The 12,341-nt window shown below is 31.0% G+C and overlaps 1 protein-coding gene across 2 annotated transcripts in view; it reads left to right on the forward strand.

The window, feature by feature from the left end:
* Positions 1 to 12,341, forward strand: part of Rap1gds1 (Rap1 GTPase-GDP dissociation stimulator 1) — a 112,530-nt gene that overhangs the window by 59,672 nt on the left and 40,517 nt on the right. The window contains exon 2 of one of the 2 annotated variants that reach the window (XM_015484575.2): positions 8,759 to 8,826. The exons of the other annotated variant lie outside the window; for it this stretch is intronic. The gene's annotated coding sequence lies outside the window, so the exon portion shown is untranslated. The remainder of the gene's footprint in view (positions 1 to 8,758; positions 8,827 to 12,341) is intronic. 2 annotated transcript variants of the gene reach the window in all.

The raw sequence follows: 12,341 nt of genomic DNA on the forward strand, positions 1-12,341 counted from the left end.
TGAACAAAGAATTCGTAAGGGCATGTAAAATTAATAATTAAATCACATTAAGTTAAATTGTTTGAAAATTACAAAATGGTCTCATTCACCAACTGGGACTAGTATTTGAATGGTGGCTGCTGTTAATCAGTCCCAAACCTAAAAAAAAAAAAAAAAAATGCTGTGGTTGGTTTAAGCTTTCTTACTGCGAACGTTTTTAAAATAAGCAATATTAAAAAGTTTATTACTTTTATTACTGCCAGAAGTAGCTTTAAGACATAAAATTGTCTTTAGAAGTAAAATTATTTTATTCTAGATAATTATTTCAAAGAAAAAAGAATCTTTAATAAAATCTGGCTTTAGAAAAATAAAGTTCAAAGTAATTACAGCTAGCTCATTTTAGAAATTGGATAAAGTATTTTTAAACAGCAGTTTCTTCTTTGTAAACAAGTTTTAAAAGCTTTTTACCCATTTTAAGATGGCCTATTTGATTAATTAGATGAATATTAAAATGATATTAAAAATTCATAACACTTTTATGTCAAAAATATCATTCATTTTTTATCGTCTTATATGAAATACTGTGTGGATCAAACACTCAAATTCTAGTATGTTCCTGGCATGTAAGCCAAATAAGGTCTTTCTGTGGTTGGTTTCATAATGGCATTTTACATTGTTGTCCTTCTATAGAGACATTTTATTTGCCTAATGAATGTGTGATACTATACTTTCATGTGTTCTACAAGTACATGGCCCTCAGCATATTTTTCTTTTTTCTTTTTTTTTTAACTTTTGGTACTTATGGCTCTAAAGAAGTATTCTCAATAACTAAAAAGAAAAAAGTTAAACTTTGAGAAATGACTACTGACATATAACATTAGTTGTTATTGACAGTGAGCTGTTGGGACTGTGGCAGATCGAAGAGCCCTTGTCTTATTTACAGGGAAAAGCTACTACTATTTAGTTAGCTATTAATGTGTTACAGTTTAGCCAAATACTGTCAAATATTTTTATTTGGGGAGGAAGGAAGCTGAAAATCTGGATTTTTTATACAACAGATGAATTTTAAATGTTGGGTTTCTTTTTTTTTTTTAATTGTACAGGCTATATAGAAATTTAAGTCTCATCCTGCTCAGGGCAACCAGTTTTTAACCTCTAAATTTAAAAATTATCCATTCTAAAATACAAAATAGTTTTTGTTAATTAAATGGCCAAATATTAAACTTGAACTAATAACATTTGGTGAACTTTATATGGTCAGTTACTTCTATTTTTCTTCCTCTCTGGTGAATCCTTTTTGAAGAGAAAATACCTTAACTGTGAACAGGAGAAACTGAAAGGACAAAGTTCAGGTAATCTACAAAATGAATAGCTAGCTCCTAAGTAAATGAAATTTGACCCTAGTATACAGCTACCTGAATTGCATTAAGAAATCATTGGACAGTCATTCATCTTGCTTTCTTACCTTTTAACTTCATTTGAGCTTGGATACTTGAAAAAGTAGAAAAAGTGCTAAGTGGTAGAATGTCCTATAATAGAATTTCAGTGTATAGGAAAGTATACTGAGAAGGTGATGATTAACAACATGCAAAGTATGCAGACTTTGAAGTGTGTGTGTGTGTGTGTGTGTGTGTGTGTGTGTATAATTTTTTTTTTAAGAGTTGCCTTTGTTCTAGTGTTCAGGTTCCCAAGAAATAACCTGGATGTTTTGGAAAGGTGTATTAACTTTCCTTATATTATTATGGGGCAAGTGGTGTTTTTGTTACAAGCATTGCACATTGAATTTACCTTTTAAAATTTAGTAGATAAAACAGAAATTATCTTTAGTATTTTTAAGAAACAAACACCAAACTTTTAACTGTCGTCTTCCCAGTCTCCTTTTTCTGTTTTGTCATGAGCTTCTTAGTTTGTGAACTGAATCATTTTCTTTTTAATGGTTTAACTTATGTCCTGTTTAGTTTACTTTACATGACTGCTAAACACCTTTATTGTTGTATTTATTATTTACTTACTTTTTCACCAAAATTTGTTTTTAAAGACTTAACTTTTAGGCCTTCCTTAGAACATCTGATATTAATCCTGTTCACCTAGGTGAGTCACTGACATACCCCTCCAAAAAATGGAGCTTTATGAATCTCAGGAGGCACTTTTATTAGCACTGGCCCATGAAGTTCCTTTTTATGTGATTTACCATTAAATTTCAGTACACAGCCACTGCTATTCATCTGTATATTATATGAGTGTTAAATACCTCCTTTCTACTACCACAGAAAAATTAACTGTGTCTTTGGGCCCAGTAACCTAACCCTGTCCATAGTTAGGGAGTTTCTAGCTCCGTAGATAAAATTGGTTAAACATACAGAGAAGATAGTACTGAAACTACTCACAAAGTTCCACTAACATTTTCCCTGAAGAAAACATTTTCGGATAGTTGATTAGTCCTCAAAGTGGACAGATACTTAGAATATTTACAGTGAAACTCTGAACACATCCACTTTTTAAATCCTTTGAATAGAGAGTAAAACAAATTTACTGAACACAGATAAGGCAGGTATATTATGAAAACACTATTCATTTTTGTACGATTTGATTTTTTTTTTTTTTCACTACTGCGAATTGTCACTTCACAGGGGCACTTCACAACTGAGCTATATCCCAAGCCCTTTTTATTTTATTTGGAGACAGTGTGTCACTGAGTTGCTGAGGTGGACCTCAAACTTTTGACTTCCTGCCTCAGATTCCCTTGGTCCCTGGGATTACAGGGATTAGCCACTGCCCCCAGGAGATATTCAAAAGTTTGAACTATTTTTATTTTAATGTTTTATGATTAAACAAATATTATTCAGTGTCCACTTTGTGCCAAATAAGTAATCTTTACTAATCACACCTCAAAAAGAATATTTCATGAAGAATTTTTCCTCCTGGAAAGTAGCACTTTGGCAAAGCACCAAATTATTTTATACTTAAGTTTCCTTTTCCATTTTGTCCACACCCAACAGTGATTATTTTTCTTCGCTTCTACCCACTACTTATCCAGAACTGTTCTATGAAAATTTATATTTTCTCATAGCCTCACACTGAATTCGTGTATTTTTAATGATTTTAACCTTTTTAAAAAAAATTAACTGGTGCATAAAAACATTAAAATTGTACATATTTATGAGTATGATGTGATGTTTTGATACATATGTACATTGTACAGTATTTAAATCAGGTTAAACATATCTATCCCCTTGTTTATCATTTCTTTATGATGAAAACTTTCAAGCTCCTTTCTTCCAACAATGTGCTTCTTTTTTTTTAATTGATTCTTTTTAGTTATGTAAAATATTAGGATACATTTTGTCAGAATCACAAAAGTATGGAATATAATTTGCTCTAATTCAGTCCCCAGCACTTCCCTCCTTCTCCTATCATCCCTGCTCCCTTTTATTCTACTGACCTTTCTGCTACTTATTTATAGTTTTTCTTATTAGTGTCGTGTGTGTGTGTGTGTGTATACACATACACACTCCTGATGTTGGGATTCACTGTGCTATATTCACACCATCATAAAGCAAAAAAAAACAAAAACAAAAAAACCTCAAGTCCAGCCATCATAAGTTAGGGACTTATCTATATTATACTCTTTTAGAACATTAGTTTGGAAAATATTTCTTGGTTGAATTTTCTGAATACTTAGTGTTGTCTAAAACTTTGATTAACAAAATCAGGGCTTGGAAGAGAAATATGTTATTGGAAAGCATTTTCTTCATTAAATAAGTTAGAAGCCTTATAAATTCTTTCCCAGTATATTAGAGTTATATTTCCTATCCAGATCCATGCCAGTAGCAGAAAGGAACATTGAAAACAGGCAGCAAGTTCCAAAACTGCAGTTAAAAATTTTACGTAGGTGATTCACAAACTTGATAAGTTTACATATGTACACTTGAAATGTGTTAACAGGTTTGAGTAGAAACAAGCATGTAATCTTAAGCAGAGCACTTGGAGACCAGAATAATACCTTGTTCTGGTTTCCTCTGTTCATGGTCAAGCATTGTTATATTACAGGTGGCCATGATTAATAATAATGGAAAACTCTGTAATTGATAGTGTAATTTTTTGTTAATAACAGTTATGCTAGAGACACAAAATAGGAAGAAAGGATTTTATGAATCTAAAGGAAGTTTTAAATGATGATAAATAATAAATACTGAACTTAATTGTTTTACATAAGCTGTACAATAAGAAAAAAGTAGAAGTAGTAAATGTGATACCTCAAAAGAAAAGTGAATCCCTTCTATATTAACATAATATTCATACTCTATGGCTTCTTCGTCTGACTTGTATTTTTATATATAGGTATATGATATATATATATATAATATATTTATATTTTATACATATATATGGTTTCTACAAGTTGAACTAATTTTTCTCTACTATCTTAACACCCTGTGTTTGAAAAACTAATTTCTATTTTTTTCCCTTTTTTTTTTTTTTTTTTGTTGTTGTTTTTATGGTTTCCTGAAATTTCTCTAACATACCTTCATGGTAGTTCATGGTAGTTTTCACATTTATTAACTGCATGGACTTGTGGTAACAAAAATGTAGTTGAAGGGAAGCCATCTATGTGATATAGGAAATGTAACTCATGGGGTATGTTATTGAAGGATAACAACTTATATTTAGTATAAAACTTAGTACTTAAATTCAGTTATTTAGGTCTGTGAAGTATCCAATTTAAAGATCATTTAATGCATAGTTGATTTTTTCAGCTGTTTCAATATTTTTACATGTTTAATCATACTATTAATGTTCCTAGTGAACCCAGTACAATAACTTGGGTTAATTTAACTTTCTTCATACTTCAAAAATTGAAGGAGTAGAAATGAATAAGAAATTATATTGATTTAAAACTAAAAATCACTTTGACCTGAACTACACATTTCTCTTTATATTTTTGGTATAGCTTTATTGCAGGTAAGCAGGAACATCTCTAATGTTAGATGTTTAGAAAGATGATTTGATTTGCATGAGTGGGGAACTATTTCCAAAATTTACTTACTATGAGTACAAGCCAACTGATACTTCATGGATTTCATAAATATTAGAATTTTTTGTCATACTCTAAGGGGGAAAAATTCGAAATGTAACATTGTATCTTTGCAATCATCTTTTTTAAATGATATTTTCTAGTATACTACTTTTAATGGATTTTCTGTTCATCTTTTTTCTGATTATATAGTCATGGGGGATATACTTAATATTAAGTTCACATCTTTTAGAGCCCAGCTTATCAAATTAAAATACTCTAGTATGTTAAATTACTTAAGTGCATTAAATATTTTACTGTGCACTTAAGTTAGACTTTTTTATTTTTTATTTACTTTTGTTCTTTATTTACTTTTGTACAAAAAAAGACAAGCTAGTCAATAAATTTCTTAATTTTCACTTTGTCTCCAACAAAGCTTTCTAATCAGTTGACTGAAGCAGGTTGCATTCTTGAAGTTCTGTTATAGTTAAAAAGTAGTTTCACTGAAAGCAGTTATCTGGTGCCTCTTGCTAATTTTGCCTACTAAGTTTAACCAGTTAGCCTAGGTTAGCTTTTTTAGTCACAACGTTTCTAAACTATTGCTACAACAATACTTTTAAGGGACAGCTTGAGAACATGTTTATTAGCAGAAGTGTATCAAATGCACATTTTGGTATAATTCTACATGTTCAAATATTGGCTTTAATATTCAGCTTTAGCTGTTATAGAATAAACTTCTAAATGCAGAAATCTAAAATTTTATCTCATAAAAATGAAATGGTTGCTGTAGTTATTTTGTCAGTACTTTTCGTAGCCTACTACTTAAGTTTGGCCTTACATAATCACAGGAGCAGTACTTTCTTGGCATTGTCATCCTCTAGATTGCTCCTGCAGTGGTAGCACATTTGGCATTGTAGTACTACATAGATGCCATCTTTAACCCAGGGAAGTGGAGGAGCAAACTATAGTTGGGGTTCCTCATTCTCTAACATGGTTTTCTTTCCTGTACTTGATTTATGTCTGGATTGATGATGATTAATCATAGATGTTATTATTTTAAAGATTTTCCTCATTGTGAAAATTTGAGGTAGCAAAGTTGGTTTTCTGATTTTTATTTTTTTACTTGACAAAATATAAAGAGTTTCCAAATTGGACATTTTAATTAAAGACTTATTGTTTGGATGGAATTTATTTAAAATCAAAACCAGTTCCTAACAATTTATGTTGTAAATTCTGAAGAGAATATTCTATTCTGCTTGATTTGGTTTTTATATTTTATAGTTTATCCATCATTAATTATTGCAGCATTTTAATATCCAAATAATATACATTTATATTTTATTTGATTTAATAATTTTCAATATATGAAGCACATAGGGAAAATTTTTTCTGTGCATGGAATGCTTACTTTTGTTTGGAAATGAATATTAAGATAACAATAAATCTTAAAGACTAGGTCTTATTTTTATTATTTATGTTGCTATACTAGTTGAAATATGATTATTATCAAGCACATGACCATTGATTATGCACAAATCTCTAGGTTCCAGGAATGGCAGTGAAATAAGTGTTCCGCCATTTGGCCTTTCAAGTGCTGAGGCTAAAAGCCAAAGGTGAATAATAGAGTTTGATCAAATACCAATGCATCTCTAATTAGTACACTTTAAAAGTCCATTCAGAGAGAAACTGAAGCCAGAAAGTTATCATTGTGTACATGAACTTTATAAAAAATAAGCAATCCTAATTTTTAACAACAAATAAAGTCTAACACTGAACTTCCTATATTGTTTCATTTACTGGAAAAAAAAAAGTCGAATACTATTTGAAAAACAAGGATATTGACAGGAAATTTAAAGTTTTTTGGCTACGCACATGTGTCTTCTTAACATAATTCATATATTGTAAATAACAATGTGATTTTAAAGTGTAAAAACCAAATCATAAAATGGTCCAGAGTCACTAGAATTTTTTATTTTAGAAGCCAATAATCATTTTAAAATTAAGGACTATTTATGTTTTAAAATACATGTTTATAGAATGCATGTTGGGGTATAAATTAACCTGGCATTTAGCTTAGTTCACTATACAAAAATTCAGGGGTATACTTAAACTTGTGTACATTATTTTATTCGTGCCCTATTAGAGCAAACTGGTATTCCTAATAAAAGGTATTTATTTAAGCAACAACTATTAGTAGCCCTTTTGGGAGAATGGAAAAAGGACTAGTACTGTAAAGACCATTTTCTTCCTGAGGCAAAAGCATTGAGTTTAAAATCAGAGTAGATGTGTGTGAAGAAATGTCATTTGCAGCACTATTCATTATAACAAGAGTTGATCTGCAGTAAATAATTTAATCTTGAGTGAGTAGGGGGAAAATTACCTACTAAATTAAGACATACTCACTAGGTATCATTTTGGATTGAGAACAGAAAGTGTATTGTGTTAGATCTCCTAAGAAAAATAAAAAAGCATTTTTTACATCTTGTGCTTTGGAGGTTTTGGTTGTTGCTGCTATTTTTCATTATTCTCATGCATGTAATTTTGTCATCAGTCTTTAGAACTGTTACCAATGGGAAGTTTTGCAGTGCAGAGAGTTTATTTTCAGAATCCAGAAAACATTTTTGAATTTTTTTTTAATTATTTTTTAGGTGTAGTTGGACAAAATGCTTTTATTTTATTTATTTATTTTTATATGGTGCTGAGGATCAAACCCAGAGCATTGCATGTGCTAGGTGAGCCCTCTACCACTGAGCTACAGCCCCAGCCCCTGAATTCTTTTTTTAATGAACTTTTTGAATAAATGTGTTGTTTTGAACCTCCAATGTTCTAAATAATAAAAGATCTTTATTATTCCTTTTTTTTTTCTTTCCTTTTGAAATCTCTGTGTGTGTCTGTGTGAGAATTAAAGGGTAATCTTTGTGCAAAACACATGTGCATGTTTTGTGTAAAAAAGGCTTTATTTGATTTGAAGTTGATTTTGAACACATGTAAATAATCTAATGAGTCTTACATCCTCAACACTAGATTAGAATAAAACTCCGCATTCCTGATCAATCAGCTAAAGGATACAGAATATGAAACTGACAATGAAGTCTGTACTTGTACCTGCACATTTGTGTGAGAAGTTTTTAACACTACTCATTCTGTTGGTGGCTGTATGTCAGTTTCCTTTTCATTGTTACAGAGCTGAAACCTGCTTATTAACATCCAATGTGTCACCTCACTCTTACATCAGTTTTTATCTTCAATTTTTATATTTTGGTTTTGGAAATACAGATGTTCCATTTAGTCAAAGGCAGGCTTTTTTTTTTTTTAGCCAATTATATTGGAATTTTTCACCAAGACATATTTTCTTGTTTTTACTGTCTCAACTGTTATGTATAATTCATTGACTATAGAATGAGTTTTTTTAAAGGCTTTATAGATAACAATATCATAACTTTATACTATGAATAATGTACATACTGATGTAGAGACTATATTTTGAATTGTATTTTATTTTGACACAATTTCTTAAGTCCATTTACCAATAAGTTAAAAAAAATATTATGACATTGTCTGTAAGGGCCTTAGGAATAAGGTAAACATGTTATAATCTTTTTAAGAAACTTATTTTTAGTAATTGATCAACATAACTTACAGTTGAGTTGCTGGAATTCACAGCATACTTTTCTGGATCTATAACCTAGTCTATACCAATGTTTTAAACATTAAACTTAAAACTCAGGGGGATAAAGGTTCTTCAACTTAAGATCTTCTCTCCAGATCTCCATTCTTTGGAGTTTCCATGAGTGTGACCTGAAGAACTTGGAACCATTGAAATTCAAATGTAGGTAGGTAAGTGTTCACACCAGCGCATGCGTTGATTGCCTTATATCTCTTTGTATATGCATCTGTATTGCACCCCCTCAGTGCCTTTCTTCCTCTTCCTCCCCATAGATCATGTAGGGCCTGTGTCATCTTGATATTATGTAGTTTTGTAAATTTGTATTTTGGTCAATATTTGTGTGTGATGTTTGTCAGGAGCAATTTTTTTAAAAGCCTTCAGATGTTTATGACATTGTGTTGTCTAAAGACTGTCTTTCACACATAAGTGTTTGCTATGTATGGGCCTGGGTTGCATTTTTGTGAATTGCTGTGTTTTTTGAGCTCTGATAAACATTTTCCTGGAGTTGCTGGTGTTTCTTGAGGGATGCAAAAGTTTTAGTCTTGCAATTGTTTCACATAGTCCCTCCATTATATCTAGAGAATGTGAATTATTTCTGGTTCTAAGAATTTCTTCTGTTGGTTTTTCAACTAGAAGTCATATTCCTGATTTTATTCATGTTAGTATGGGTGTCAGCATTTATTCTTTGAAGAACATTCATAAGCTTTCATTGGACAAGTTTTTAAAAAGTGATCAACTAGTCATTTGCTTCTGTTGATAAGAATTAATAATTAACTTGTCCACACCAATAGGACCCCAGCCCGCATACGTAATTCAAAACAAAACAAAACCTACTTCATGGTAACATTGTTATAACTGAAATAAGTAAACAGACTAAATCTGGAATATTCTCCTACACTTAGGTAGACCTCCTGTTCAAATAAACAAGAGAAATTCAAATGAGAAATTCAGGTGCTTTATTAAAGTAATTTCTCTCAAAATACCTAAGCACCAAAATTTGGGATTCTATATGCTTTAAACTTTTATTCCTTTTTTTTTCTGTTCTCACATCTGCCAGGCACAACTTTGAACTTAAGAATGTCTTTTCCATGTTTTCTTCCCTTCTTCTATTTCTCGTAAAAATTAGCTAATCCTTTTACAGTGGTTCTTAAACGCTTGGTCTCTGGATCCTTTTAAACACCTAAAAATTTTTGAAACTTTCAAAGAAATTTATATGGGTAATATCTAACAACATTTACTGCAGTAGAAATTAGAATAGAGAAAATTTAAAGTACTTTTTATTATATTTTTAAATAACAATAAGCTCATTATATTAACATACATAATGTTTTATTAAAAACATTTTTAAAAACAAAATTTCTGAGAAAAGCATCTTTTTCTACAGTGTGTCATGGTGAAGAATCTGACAGCTATTTACACAATGAGGTGTCACTGCCTGGGTTCAGGCTAAAGTGCAAGCAGTTTTATCTACCATTCTTTTTACCCTGCCAATGCAAATGTCAGCATAGTGAAAAAGGCAATGTCCTGGTAATTTTATAAAAAGAATTTGGACTTTGTGATCCTTTAAGAGGTTTCAGGAGTCCTGCTTTTGAGAACCATGTTTTAGGATGCTTTTTTTTTTTTTTAACATAAAATGAAAATTTATATAAACCTGTTTGAGTAAAGGTCTTTTTCTCCCTCTCCTGTGGGTCTTCATTATCCAAGAAGAATTTCTTGAGTGCCGCTTGGACAAATTTTAGAGTTATTTGAGTAGAATTATTGTTTTAGTTATCATTATGGAAATAGATATAAAAGAAGGCACCCAGTTGGTCCAAAAAGAGTCTGTCCAATTGGATGACTATATATATTTTTCCCTTGTGTGTGGTATGTGTGTTGTATGTGAGCATATACTTAATTTAGCTCCTGATTAATTTTAAAATTTCTTTTCAAGAAGTAATGTGATTTTCATGAATTATGGCAATTCACGTCATTTGCCATTTGACTGTGCTACTTCTCCTGATCCATAATTTCAGATATTACTGGTGCAATTTGTATGCTAAAGACTTTGTTAAGCTCTGCAACATTTCTTAAATTTTGCCCCCCTTTTTCATGGAACCAAAATTTATAGCATTTTAAAAGCAGTCCAAGAAAGTGATAGAGATGCCAAGTTAGGAAAATATGAAGAACATCATCTTCTAAGTGGCATTCTCCTCTTATCTCCTTCACAAAACGTGTTACTCCTCTGATGTCCCTGGACTGTTGGATTGTTATAGATTGTACCAACAGTACTGAGGGGGTGTGTGATGCTTACATATATGCAGACATAGAGCAGAGTTTGACTCACACTCAATGCATGCGCTAGTGCTCACGCTTACATACCTGAAATTTTAATAATTCAGCAGCTCTGCAGTATTTGAAAAGCTAGTCAAAATGAAATAAAAAATAAATACACTGCTAAAGAACAAGGATATGCAGAGGTGATCCTCTAATAAAGAACTCCACTGGTAAGTAATCAAAATAATTTCTAACTTGGAAAGCTCCTTGGTGCATGACCATTATAAAATTATAATCATAATGCCAAGTATTCTCCCCATATGACATGGAGGTATAACACTATAACTTATAAGTATTTTGCCTATAAGTGTTGTGAACCATCTATTGATTGCTGTATTATATGTTTAAGGAAAAAATTATATCAAAAGTATTAAAATAAATCATTTAGTTAAGTAGATAGCCTTTTTCAATCTCCATTTAGAATAAAATTCATAATTCCATTACAAAATTTAGAATTATTTTATTACATTATTTGAACTTTAAATGTAACCTTCCCTTTTTCTCAGTTTTATCTTCTATTCTTGCTTTGGTAATAAGCTCCTTTCTAGTATATATGGGTCCCCACAACCAAACCAGATAATTATCTGTAATTACTACCCACTCATCAGTTTTCAGGGGCAGCAAGCTTCTATTGGTTATCTCTTCATTCCTCAGTCTAAAAGCCAGGAAGAATTAACAACAAAGTCCACCAGACAAGTAATCAACTGGCATGTGAGACAGCTCAAACTGGCCTTTGTGTTCTGATAATCACCTACCCCCTTCCTTATCTACAGGTCAAGAACTATAGAAAATAATAGAGATTAGCAAGCATACCCAGTCAAGGATTTGTACTATGAGGAAAATGTGTTTTGTAGAAAACAGTGTTATCTTTAGATTCCAAATAGGTAACTTTAAAAAATTGGAGAAAATTATTAGAATGAAAATGGCATGTTATTTTAAAAAAGTAAAAGAAAACTTTGAAAGAGTATTACTGTATCTTTGGATGAACCAGTTATTGATGCTAATATAGTGTTTTGCATAAAAACACAATGTATGCATATCTTTCTTAGCTTATCCTAAGAGGCAGTACTTTTGCTTTTCATTTTGGCTAATGTACCTTCAAGCTTGCTGCAGGTATTCTGTAAGTCCATGAAGAACTATTGTGGAAATCCAGGACATGTTTAGTACCTTAAAACCAATTTGCTGCTTAGAAAATTAGAAAATGTCATTAGAAAACTAATGACAAGGTCATGTTGACCTGTTTCTCATCACTTCTCAAACCATCTCTTTGACTGAGATGATCTGTTATTATAATTAGATAAAGCTTTGAAAAGAAAAACATTTTTGCCTTGTTAAAACTACATTTCTTTCTAGCAGTCATCAAGGAAC

The sequence above is a fragment of the Marmota marmota genome, unplaced genomic scaffold, assembly GCF_001458135.2.
Source record: "Marmota marmota marmota unplaced genomic scaffold, marMar, whole genome shotgun sequence".
In the NCBI taxonomy this organism is placed as follows: domain Eukaryota; kingdom Metazoa; phylum Chordata; class Mammalia; order Rodentia; family Sciuridae; genus Marmota; species Marmota marmota.